This window comes from Suncus etruscus, chromosome 19, assembly GCF_024139225.1.
Source record: "Suncus etruscus isolate mSunEtr1 chromosome 19, mSunEtr1.pri.cur, whole genome shotgun sequence".
Lineage (NCBI taxonomy): Eukaryota > Metazoa > Chordata > Mammalia > Eulipotyphla > Soricidae > Suncus > Suncus etruscus.
In genome coordinates this window covers 31,197,693-31,210,451 of record NC_064866.1, presented here as the reverse complement: position 1 = coordinate 31,210,451, position 12,759 = coordinate 31,197,693, and the positions used below count along the sequence as shown (strand labels likewise).

The following is a 12,759-nucleotide window of genomic DNA, read 5'->3' as shown; positions in this document are numbered from 1 at the left end:
CCTAGGACAGACCACAGTTCGATCTCCAGAGCCAGGAGTGATTTCTGAGCGCATAGCCAGGAGTAACCCCTGAGTGTTACAGGGTGTGGTTCCTCCCACCACCATCACCAAAAACAAAAAACAAAAACAACAATTCTAGAATTAGTCATTGCATTTTACTGGGCAGAATACTGGGCAGCTGACTAGGCAGGTTAATCTCTTCCAATCTTGAATGTCTTTTATGCTCAGCTGCCTTAAAGAGAAGAGATACTGAGGCGGTAACATGAGACCAGAGTGGAGTGAGCCAGAGGTTTTTTTGAAGATTGACAATTACAATTGGGTCTGAAATTTCTTTTTCTTTTTGGTTGATTGATTGATTGATTTAGGGGCCACATCTGGTGATGCTCAGGGATTACTCCTGGCTCTGTGCTCAGAAATCACTCCTAGCAAGCTCAGGGGACCATATGGGATGCCAGGAATTGAACCGTGTTGGTCCGGGGTCGGCTGCATACAAGGCAAATGCCCTACCACTGTGCTATCTCTCTGGCCCCAGGTCTGAAATTTCTTGATGATTTTTTTCCTGAATTTTCTTCTCTGTTCTTTGAAACAAAAAAAAATTTTTTATTTTTTTGGTTTTTGGGTCACACCCGGCGGTGCTCAGGGGTTACTCCTGGTTGTCTGCTCAGAAATAGCTCCTGGCAGGCACGGGGAACCATATGGGACACTGGGATTCGAACCAACCACCTTAGGTCCTGGATCGGCTGCTTGCAAGGCAAACGCCTCTGTGCTATCTCTCCGGGTCCATTTTGAAACGAATTTTTAAGAATAGATGTTTCTTCTCAAAGATACTAACTTTATTAACCTTGCAGTGCTAGAGATCAAATCTGGGACTTTGGGGCTGGGAGGTAGTACCCTGACCAGGGTGCTTACCTTGCATGTGGCAAGTTCAGTCCATGGCATCCCATACGGACCCCTTAGCATGACCAGGAGTGATCCCTAAGCACAAAGCTAGGAGTAAGCACAGCCAGGTCAGCCTCGCCTGCCCATGCCTCCAAATATCTGGGGCTTCACATCAGCGTGTTTTCTACTCTTAAGCTACATCTATTACCAGAAATACCAGCATTTTTCTACATCAGCAGTCATCAAAGTAACTTGCAAGCTTAATAAATTAGACTCTTCTGGGCCAGAATCTGAGAGTCCACATTTTAAATGATTTATTTGGCTTGAGTGGGGAATGTAGAGCACACTATGCGGTGCTCAGGAACTATTCACTATTCTTGGCTTTGAACCGTCGTCACCCCTGGCAAGCTTTGGTGTTGACCCCTGGCAATTGGGGCATCATTTGTGGTACTAGGAATGGAGCCAGATCAGCAGGATATAAGGCTCGTGGCTTAACCCCTGAATTATCTCCTGGTAATTCATGATTTTACACAGTCCTCCTATCATTTTCGTGCATATTCAAGTTTGAGAACAACTGCTCTTGACTCTTCTGCTAGAATTGTAGAACAGTGACACATTCCATTCAGAGTTCTGCCTTGCTGTTTGGTTATTGTTCCTAAAGTTTTTGTTTGCAGAGATTTTTGCTTGTGTGTGTGTGTTGTGTGTGTGTGTGTGTGTGTGTGTACGCATGTGTGTATTCATGGTGTCAGGTATCAAACCCAAGGTCTTACACATATTAATAGATACTGTACTACTGAATCACATCTTTGACCTGAAATGATGAGTTATTATTTATTTATTTTGGGGGTCACAACCTGCAGTGCTCAGGGGTTACTCCTGGCTCTGAGCTCAGAAATCGCTCCTGGCAGGCTCAGGGGGCCAAATGGGATGTCAGGATTCGAACCACCATCCCTCCTGGATTGGCTGTGTGCAAGGCAAACACCCTACCTCTGTGCTATCTGTCCGGCCCCCATGAAATGGGGAAAAAAAAAACATATCAGGGGCCGAAGAAATAGCACATCAGTAGGGCATTGGCCTTGCACACAGCCAATCCAGGATGAACCTGGGTTCTAATCCCTGCATCCCATAAGGTCTCCCGAGCCTGCCAGGAGCGATTTCTGAGCGTAGAACCAGGAGTAACCCTTGAGTGCTGCTGGGTGTGACCAAAAAAAAAAAAAAAAACAACCCCCCAAAAAACAAACAAACAAACAAAAAGAATCCTAACTTGTGGGGCTGGAGAGATAGCACAGCGGTAGGGCATTTGCCTTGCATGCAGCCAATGCATGACGGATGGTAGTTCAAATCCCACATGGTACCCCAAGTCTGCCAGGAGTGATTTTTTTTGGTTGTTTTTGGGCCACACCCGGTGATGCTCAGGGGTTACTCCTGGCTATGCGCTCAGAAGTCACTCCTGGCTTGTGGGGGACCATATGGGACACCAGGGGATCAAACTCGGTCTGTCCTAGGCTAGCGCTGGCAAGGCAAGACACCTTACCTCTAGCGCCATCACGTCGGCCCCCAGGAGTAATTTCTGAGAGCAGACCCAGCCAAGTGTAACCCAAAAACCAAAAATCAAAAAAAAAATCTTAATTTGATTTTATTGTTATTATTATTCTTATATTGTAAGTGCTAAAAGCAATTGGAAATACCTTGACCCTCTATTGTTTGGAATTTTGCTCAGTTTGAACAAGTTTGAACAGGAATATTTTGGTTCACCTTGTAAAATCGCCATCAGGGCAAAATTCTCAAGTTCAGCTACCTACAGTTGAAAGTTTAACTGTCTTTGATGAACTTTTAGCAGCTATGCTTCATATTGTGTTCCTGAGAAGATTTTTTATTTATTTATTTATTTGTTTGTTTATTTATTTGTTTGTTTGTTTGTTTATTTATTTATTTATTTTTGGTTTTTGGGCCACACCGCTCAGGTGCTCAGCGGTTACTCCTGGTTCCTCCTGGCTGTCTGCTCAGAAATAGCTCCTGGCAGGCACGGGGGACCATATGGGACACCGGGATTCGAACCAACCACCTTTGGTCCTGGATCGGCTGCTTGCAAGGCAAACGCCGCTGTGCTATCTCTCCGGGCCCAAACTTTATTATTTTTATTGGTTGATTGATTGATTGGTTTTTGGGCCACACTCAGTGGCATTCGAGGTTACTCCTGGCAGGCTGTGGGAGCATCAGGAATGCTGGGAATCAAACCAAGTCCCTCTCAGGTCAGCAGCATACAAGGCAAATGCCCCACCGCTGTGCCATCTCTCTGGTCTCCTGAGAAGATTTCTTTTTCCCCAAACAGAAGTAGGAAAAAGAAAAATAATAGTTGAAGGAAGTTACTATAGAAAGTGCTGTTGAGGGCCCGGGAAGGTGGCGCTAGAGGTAAGGTGTCTGCCTTGCAAGCGCTAGCGTAGGACGGACCGCAGTTCGATCCCCCGGTGTCCCATATGGTCCCCCCAAGCCAGGGGCGATTTCTGAGCGCATAACCAGGAGTAACCCCTGAGCGTCAAACGGGTGTGGCCCAAAAACCAAAAAAAAAAAAAAAAAAAAAAAAAAGAAAGTGCTGTTGAGGGGCCGGAGAGATAGCATGAAGGTAGGGCATTTGCCTTGCATGCAGAGGACGGTGGTTCAAATCCCGGCATCCCATATGGTCCCCCGAGCCTGCCAAGAGCGATTTCTGAGCGTAGAGCCAGGAGTAACCCCTGAGCACTGCCGGTGTGACCCCAAAACAAAACAAAACAAAAAAAAGTGCTGTTGAATATCTCCATACCATGACTTCCATCTTTGGATTCAAAGTGCTGCCTTCCTGAAAAAAAATCTCTTTATTTTCCCACTGTCTGAAGAGTGGGAGAGACTAAATGGCAAAAGCACTGTGCTTTCTCAGACCTATAGCACAGCTTCCCATCTCCAGCACCATTCAAGTTTGCTACCCACTCTGTATATGACAAACCATAAAGCATATGTATAAAAAATTCTAGTCTATTCAAATTGTGCCATTCCATGGGGGTGAGGGTGGGAGAATGGGAGAGAACTTTCTTCTGGAGCCACACAGCTGTCGAAATCAGTCATATTTACAATTTTTACAAGTAAGTTTTATTTTAATAAAAACAAGTTACTATGTGAGTCTGATCTCATAACAGATTTATGTGGGCTGACACAATCTGCTATGCTAAACATATATTCATATTGCTTAGGTCTGCAAGCAAGCTTTTAGAGTAGTGGTGCTAACAACCTTGCTTTGTACAGATACCAAATAATTGGCAGCAATTAGGCTAAGTGCATGATTCTCAGAACTGGGCTCTTGAAACTGTTTTCTTGGATAAAAATGCCCTGTGGGGCATTCATTGCTCTATACTGGAAAGACTCTGGGTTGCTGATACTGGATAGAGAGGCAAAAGATAGATTAGAGAAAGAGAAGGTGTTAACTCTATAAATTGGTATAAATAGGAAGAGAAGGATTGGTAGGAGAAAAGGAGGACAGAAAAAAGAGAGGGGCTGGAGAGATAATACAATGGATAGGTGTTGTGTATGTGAATATTTTGGGGGATTACTATGTTACTCACCCTAAACTGATTGGTGATTGTGCCCTACCCTAGGGTGTGACCTGGCATTCTGCCCCCACCCTAGGGTAGGACCTGATTCTGCTTCCACCATTGGTTGGTATCTGATCCCACCATTGGGTGGTACCTGACTCTGGCATATAAAAACAAGGGTCTGTGGAAGGCCGAGGCTTTTTGGCTGGAACTGAAGCTGAGTCTTTGGACTTCAGTCTTGTCCACCGAATAAAGCGAATATTTCCACGAGCCTGACTGTCTGCGAGCTGTTTACCCACCGTTTCACCTCAGAACCGTGGGCTAGACAGGGTGGCAGACGTGTGGTCCAAGCTGGAGGAGAAAGGCCTCATCCTCCATCCTTCCATCAGTCAACCTCTTCAGGGGCTGACTTGCAACAGAAGGGCGCCTCCTCCTCCCCGGCTGCATTGTGGAAGTTTGACCTCCGCTGCGCATGCCATGGGAGCCAGGACGGACAACGAAGTCATACGAAAGCGTCTCCTGATTGATGGAGAGGGTGCTGGAGATGATCGGAGAATTAATCTGCTAGTGAAAAGTTTCATCAAGTAGTGCAATTCTGGATCCCAGGAAGAAGGATATAGCCAGTACCAACGTACTCAACGTACTCAACTCAATGCTGAGTACATTGTCCCAATGTGAAGTTTCAATGGGCAAAACACTGCTGGTATATGATATGAATCTCAGAGAAATGGAAAATTATGAAAAAATATACAAGGAAATAGAATGTAGCGTTGCTGGAGCACATGAAAAAATTGCTGAGTGCAAAAAGCAAATTCTTCAAGCAAAACGAATATGAAAAAATCGTCAAGAATATGATGCTTTGGCAAAAGTGATCCAGCATCATCCAGACAGACACGAAACATTGAAGGAACTTGAAGCTCTGGGAAAAGAATTAAAGCATCTTTCACACATTAAAGAAAGTGTTGAAGATAAGCTGGAATTGAGATGGAAACAATTTCATGTTCTTCTTCCTACCATTCATGAACTACAGCAAACACTGGAGAATGACGAGAAGCTCTCAGAGGTAGAAGAAGCTCAAGAAACAAGCATGGAAACAAATTCTAAATCATAATCATTCACCATTCCCACAAATACTGAAGTAGTGATAGTAAATAAGAATTTGTTGTGCTCTTCAGATAGTTTTGATCGTGAGCTACTTCATTTTAATTCTTAATGCACAATTTATATTTCTCTACATAAAAAATTAATTCAGTATAGATTTGTTGTTAATACATTGACTTTTTAAAATATTGTTAAAAGTTAGAACCACATTCAAATGTTTAATAAAATATTATCCAGCCAAAAAAAAAAACAACAACAAAAAAATTTTTTTTGAATTTGAAATGATTTATCTAAACATTTGCTGGCTATTACATTTTAAGGCACTTTTAGTTGATTCAGCTGAATTCTCTTTTCTTTTGCTCTATTTTGGATCCTTTCCAACAAATATTTTTTAGTATAAGTGAGTGTTATGGCCATATTTTTGTGAAGCCTGTATGTGTATGCCTTGTTTAGTGTCTGTCTGTTCTGCATATTTTGTATATAGTTCCCTTTTTCCTAATGTTATCTTCCCCAATTTAGTCTTCCTTATCCTTCCTTCTCTTCCTAGTCCTTAACATTTAATTTTCAGGATTCCCTTCACATGTGCAACTCATCTCCTTCACCCACGACTACAAGCCTCCTGATCTCGGCCTGAGGAAGAAATCCGTGACTGTTGGAGTTTTACACCATATATGCTGCAAACTTGTTGGAAATGAAGCCACCTGGAATTTGTGTCACAATGTAACCCCAGAGAAAAGATCCATGGATAAGACCCACAGTCTCTGGATCCCAGTTAAATTGTGCTATCTGAATTTCTGGTTTTCCATCCACATACACAGTGCTATTGTTGACCATTTCTACAATGGCTTCCCCAAGATTGCACCGATCCCAAAGGAAATGCAGAAGCCCAACCAACTCATGATGTAATGATGTAATGCTTGGGGATGCCCCAACACATGGATGACTGTACTGGCCTTCCTTCTTCATTCAGCTTGATGTTATCTCCTGTACAAGGCTTCAACCCGCTTTTCCAGACCCATCAAGTGTCTTTTGCTGGTCTTTTCGGAGTTCCAGACCCCTCATCTTTACAGATTGGCATTGGACTCTAGAAATTTCACCTTTTGTATTTTTCTTATAATTGTAATCCTTTGAAGTTATATTTGGTACCACACTTCTTTTGAATATTGTAATTAATGTTTTTCTATTTTAGTTTTTAATCTTAGGAATTGATGTTGTATTACATTAGAGTTTTTGCTTTCTTGATTTTAGGTTTGTGAATTAGATATTGTTGTCTATAATTTGCTAAATGATATTTTTGTCTGTTCTCAGGGTTTTTTTGCGTGGGCGCATCATAGGCAAAATACTAGGTTTATAGGAGGTTTCATCCATTTTGGATGGGCCCTCAAGTTGTTTATTTACACAGGAAGGGTCTCTGCCTTAAACATTTTGTTTTGGTTTGTGACTTAAACTCCCATTTATAAATAATGGACATCAATTTCGGACATCATATGGACTTCAGCCTGGATTAAGAACTTGGATTACATTCAGATACCTATTGATCATTATTGCAGTGGCTCCCCACTGTACAGGGGGTATATGTGCCTCTTCCTCCGAAATAAAGGCCTAGTTCAATGCCCTCAAAGATGGGCTTTCTGGTCTACCTGAACTTGAATGAAAATGGGGCTGGAGAGATAGCATGGAGGTGAGGCGTTTGCCTTTCATGCAGAAGGTCATTGGTTCAAATGCCGGTATCTGCCAGGAGTGATTTCTGAACGTGGAGTCAGGAGTAACTCCTGAGCACTGCCAGGTGTGACCCAAAAACCAACAACAACAACAAATAAAGAAAAGGTGCTTCTTCTTGCCTGCTACACAACCTTTCTGGTGTCTCTTCGAAAGATCTATGTACATCTTAGATTTATCTTCTCAGGAGCTTGTAGTTGATTCCTTGATACATGTTTCTGGTTTTAGACACCCTGTGCTTAGGTTAGAAGTTTTTCTTTACATTTTCCTGTGATGCGCTTATGCAAACAGCCGCTCTTTTATTATTGACTAATTTTTCTTTTAATAATTGTAGACAATATTGTTTGTTTACTAAAAACAAACGGGGGAATTGTTGTGCATGTAAATATTTTGGGGGATTACTATGTTACCCTAAACTGATTGGTGATTTTGCCCTACCCTAGGGTGTGACCTGGCATTCTGCCCCCACCCTAGGGTAGGACCTGATTCTGCTTCCACCATTGGTTGGTATCTGATCCCACCATTGGGTGGTACCTGACTCTGGGGTATAAAAACAAGGGTCTTGTGGAAGGCTTTTTTGGCTGGAACTGAAGCTGAGTCTTTGGACTTCAGTCTTGTCCACCGAATAAAGCGAATATTTCCACGAGCCTGACTGTCTGCGAGCTGTTTACCCGCCGTTTCACCTCAGAACCGTGGGCTAGACAGGGTGGCAGACGCGTGCTCCGAGCTGGAAGAAAAAGGCCTCATCCTCCATCCCACCATCAGTCAACCTCTTGCTACAGATAGGGAGCTTGCCTTGAACATGGCTGACCAGAGTTTCAGTGGCCTTGTCATTTCATATGATCTTCTGAGCACTGCCAGAAATGACTCCTGAATGCAGACACAGGAGTTATCCTTGAGCATCACTGGGTGTGGCCCCCAAACCAAAATAATCGCACACACACAAATAAAAGGAAAAAAGAGAAAAGAAAAAGGGTGATAGGGAATAGAGAAACAAGAGGGAGGGAGAGAGACAGAGACAGAGAGGGCCAGATAGAGAGAGGGACAGACAAAGAGAGGGACAGACAGAGACAGAAAGAAGTAAAATAGATCCTCATTATTTCATAATGTTAAAGGGATGGATCTCTTTATATTATATTTCTCCTTGATCTCTCATGTCTCACCCACCAGTAATTATGCTCATATTTTTAGCTTGGGTACTGGATTGCAATCAATCTCCTTGAAGACAGAAATATTGCCTGACTCAGCTTGGCATCTCCCTCAATGTCTGACATATTCTGCTTTAAAAAAAAAAAAAAAACAGGATTACTAAATGTGCAAACAAAAGAATAAATTTCTATGCTGAAAACATTTCCTTTCCTCAGGTTGAAGTCCTAAATCACAAGGATCTCAATGGGCACAGCACTGCCCCATCCCCACCCCTGGGGGAAAAAGGGGGTATATAGAAATTTGGTTGGGGGAGTTTTGTCCTGCAATTCTCAAATTATTGTCCTAGTATTTATTTATTTATTTATTTATTTATTTATTTATTTATTTATTTATGGTTTTTGGGTCACACCCGGACACGCTCAGGGGTTACTCCTGGTTCAGTGCTCAGAAATTGCTCCTGGCATATGGTCAGGGGACCATATGGGATGCTGGGATTCAAACCACCGTCCTTCCTCATGCAAGGCAAATGCTCTACCTCCATGCTATTTCTCCAGCCTTTGCCCTAGTGTTTATATAATGGGAAAAAAAGAGATTTTTTTTTACTAATATTAATAAACTATTTAAACTATTTTAAAACAAGCGTTTCCTTTCATTTTTAAACCATAGGAGCATTACACTGTTGCCTTGAATGTTTTATGCAGATTATTTGTCTTTTCGATTCGTTTAATCCTAGGAGACAAAGTACAGCTAACTTTGTGGTACGTACAGTGTTTTTTTTCTTTTTTGCGTGGCAGAACCGAGTTTCTCTGTCAGATCATTAAGCTTTCGTTGCTTCTGCACCCACGAATTCTAGGATTCTAAAGCGAATACTGGTCAAAGGAAGCTGGGAGAGGGGGTATCGATTTAACAAGCTGGCTTTCACTTTAAGCAACTACATGTTTGGTTTGGGGATGGCCTTGGCTCAGTGGGTTACTGAAAGCACTTTCGGTGCATGACGGGAATCGAGGCCTGAGAGTGTCCACACGTCCAGATCTGTGGCTGTGCAGAATGGCTTAAGACGGTGAGTTGCTTCTGTTCCCCTTGATCCACAGTTCAGAGAATTATAGTGGTAACACATTAAGATCAATTATGCCGGCCACAAAATACCCGAGAGCAACGTAAACTATTGTTATTCTTGTGACTATAGAAAAATGTTTTGCTATGGTGTAAATCACCCTCAGATTTAGCCTGAGATCCCTATGATTATATATTCTTAGATCATGATAAATGAAATACTTAACATGATATAGAAAATAATGATACACATATGTAATATTTACTAGCGCAATTATGTTTAAATGCAAGTAAAATTCATTAAGGTTGAAGAAAAGGGGGTGGGATGGGGTGAGGGGTAGTAGGATCAGAGATCCTACTCCAGGGGCTACTGAATGCCTGCACAGACTCATGCTGGATCCCCAGCAGCCCTGGGGGTCTCTGAGTACTGCTGAGGGTCCCCGGGGGAGAGACAGGGGATGTAGCCCTGTGACCCAAATCCTGCTTCCCGAAAAGGCTAGGAAGGAAGGGCTGGTAGTTAGTGGTGACGACGCCATCCGTGTCCCCACCCCAAAGCTTGCTCGGGCCCTGAAGGGGCTTGCAGGCTCTATTGGGGTGCTGGACGGGGAGGGGACCAGGGCTTGAACAGTGAAAAGCGTCCCCGAGCGTGCTGCTGAACGGAGCAGGGCGATCTCAGCGGGGGCAGACTCTGTCTTGAACAGGGGTGCAAAGTGAGGTTCCACGAACTTTTGGAGGCAGCGGGCGGAGGGAGCTTGGCTGGCGGCGGTGCCTGGACTTGGGGCCCGGAGGGGCGGGGCGCCGACTGACAGGACAGCTGGCGGCTGTGTCGGGAGGGCGGGGCGTATCCTGACAGTGGGCGGAGCGTAGAGGGACAGTGGGCGGGGCTTGAGGCGGCAAGGCGCGGGGCTTGATTGGACAGTGGGTGGAACACATGGGGGCAGTGGGCGGGGCTCAGTTTGGCCGTGGGAGGCGCCGACACCGACAGTGGGCGGGGCTCAAACGACCAATGGGCGGGGCTTAAACAGACAAGGAACGAGGCTTAATGGGGTGTGGGCGGGGCGTAGACAGTGGGCGGGGCTTCGTTGGGCGACGGGCGGACCTGTCAGGAGCTTAGGCGGGGCCTAAGCTTCGTTCCAGGGCTCTCGGAGACGCCGCGGGCCTCCCATGGAAAGCGCAGCCCAACGAACTAACTGGCAGGATCTGAGGGAGAGACCCGTTGCTAACGGGCGCTCGGAGCTTTAGGGACCGGGAAGGCGGGGCTTCGGACAACGGGGGCGTGGCCTCCCGGACAGGGGCGTGGCCGCCAGGATAGGATAGGGCGTGGCTGGCATTGGAGATGGGCGTGGCCTCCTGAAGTTTGGGGCGGGACTTCCAGGACCGGGGCGTGGCGTATGCAGATAGCGGGGCACGGCTTCCTCAGATATGGGCGGAGTCTCCAGGTCGGGGCGTGGCTTTCGCCCGCGGTGGGCGTGGTTTCCAGAAGGGGCGTGGCTCGCGCTGACAGCGTGGGCGTGGCTACTCCCTCCCTCCCCTCCCCTTCCCTTTTCTTCCTTCCCCATCCCCACCGGCCCAACTAGCGCCGCGGAGCCTACCCCCCGCGTCGCGCGAGCGCTTCCGGGTTCAGGGGTCAGAGGTCAGAGTTGAGTCCCGGGAGCCAAGATGGCGGCGGCGGGGCCCTGAGCGGGGAGAGCCCGGCAGAGCCGAGGAGAGCGGGCGAGCTGCGGCGCGGCGGGCCCTGCAGGTAGCGAGCGGCGCGGGACGCGGCCCCTGCGTGGGGCGCACCCTGGTTTTCGGGGTGCTCGGGGCTGCGGCCAGGAGAGGAAGAGAAGAACCCCCGAGCCTGCGTTTGGGGGGAGGCTGCATGCACCGCACCCCACTTTCTGGGAAGGACTTTTGGGGGTCCTGCGGTGCCCCCAAATCGAGACCAGATCCGGGGAGAAGTACATGGGGATTTCGGGGTGCAATGCATTCCGGGGTGCAAATGCGAATGGAATGGACGGGCTGGGTTGGGTTGGGGGACTTGGGGCGAAGTTCATGGGAGAGCCTGGAAATGCCTTGTCCCTCTTGCTGCTAGGGTTTCGGGGTGACAGCCTCCAGGCGACTCTGCACCGCCTGGGACCTGTGCAAGGGAATTGGGGTGGTGGTGGTGGGGATTGGAGTGAGGCTGGGGCCCCCCAGCTTTGCACACTTCCATCCTAATTCTCCTCTTTTGTTTGCAGCGGTCTTCAAGACCTTCTCCCACTTTTCCTCCTCATTTTTGGGGTGAGCAGGGAAAGGAAGGGAACCCCGTCTTTTTTTTTGCAATGTGGAACCAGAGGCATCCCAGCTCCCGAGAGGGAGTGGTGTGGTTGGGGGACTTGGGGCGAAGTTCATGGAAGAGCCTGGAAATGTCTTGTCCCTCTTGCTGCTAGGGTTTTGGGGTGACAGCCTCGAGGCGACTTTGCAACCCTAGGGACCTGTGCAAGGGAATTAGGGTGGTGGTGGTGGTGGGGATTGGGGTGAGACTAGGACCCCCCAGCTTTGCACACTTCCATCCTAATTCTCCTCTTTTGTTTGCAGCGGTCTTCAAGACCCCCCCCCCCCCCCGCTTTTCGAAAACTCCCCATTTTGGGGGTGAGCAGGAAAGGGAAGGGAACCCTGTCTTTTTGAATCCCAGCTCCCAAGAGTGGACCTCATGAGACGGTGGGGTTGGGGGTGACTCTAGGCTGGACTGGTCTGGGGATATCACCATCACTGCATACCAAGGAAAACTGGAGAGAGGTTCATAATTTTTTTTTTTTTTTTGCAGGGCTGGGGGGAAATACTGGGGTCCCCTGGGAAGACTTAAGGAAAGCGGGAGGGGAACACAAAGTAGTATGCAATGCTGTTTTCTGCAACTTGCTGGGAGCATCACTTTTTCTGGGAGGTTGGGTGCATCATACCAAGGGGGAAAGAAAGCCAAAGAACCCTATGACTGGGTCTGTTGGGATTGGGGGTGTTAGTAAATGCGGGTCCCAGAGTGTGCGCTCTCTCTCTCTCTCTCTCTCTCTCTCTCTCTCTCTCTCTCTCTCTCTCTCTCTCTCTCTCTCTCTCTCTCTCTCTCTCTCTCTCTCTCTCTCGCACTAACTTGCTTTGTATGAGAGCTGCATCCATTATTTTTGTGTCTTTGAAAATTTATTCCGAAAATGTCATTTCTCCTTTTTTTTTTTTTTTTTAAACGCTCCCCAACAAATGAAGAGGGAAAAACTGGTTCAAAAACCAGGCATTTGGCCCAAGAGATACCCTTCCTCCATCCCCAGCTTTTAATGGGTAGAGG

General features: G+C 46.5%; 1 protein-coding gene and 1 pseudogene across 3 annotated transcripts in view; both read left to right on the top strand.

Moving 5' to 3' along the window:
* Window positions 1–4,908: 4,908 nt before the first annotated feature.
* LOC125997366 (THO complex subunit 7 homolog) lies at window positions 4,909–5,800 on the top strand (annotated as a pseudogene).
* A 3,656-nt stretch (window positions 5,801–9,456) lies between these two features.
* The window catches only part of ZHX1 (zinc fingers and homeoboxes 1), a 32,628-nt gene continuing 29,325 nt past the window's right edge, over window positions 9,457–12,759 (top strand). The window contains exon 1 of one of the 3 annotated variants that reach the window (XM_049765674.1): window positions 9,457–9,475. The gene's annotated coding sequence lies outside the window, so the exon portion shown is untranslated. Of the gene's footprint in view, window positions 9,476–11,099; window positions 11,206–12,759 lie in introns of those variants that run through there. The other 2 variants (XM_049765673.1, XM_049765675.1) reach the window with 2 other exon arrangements.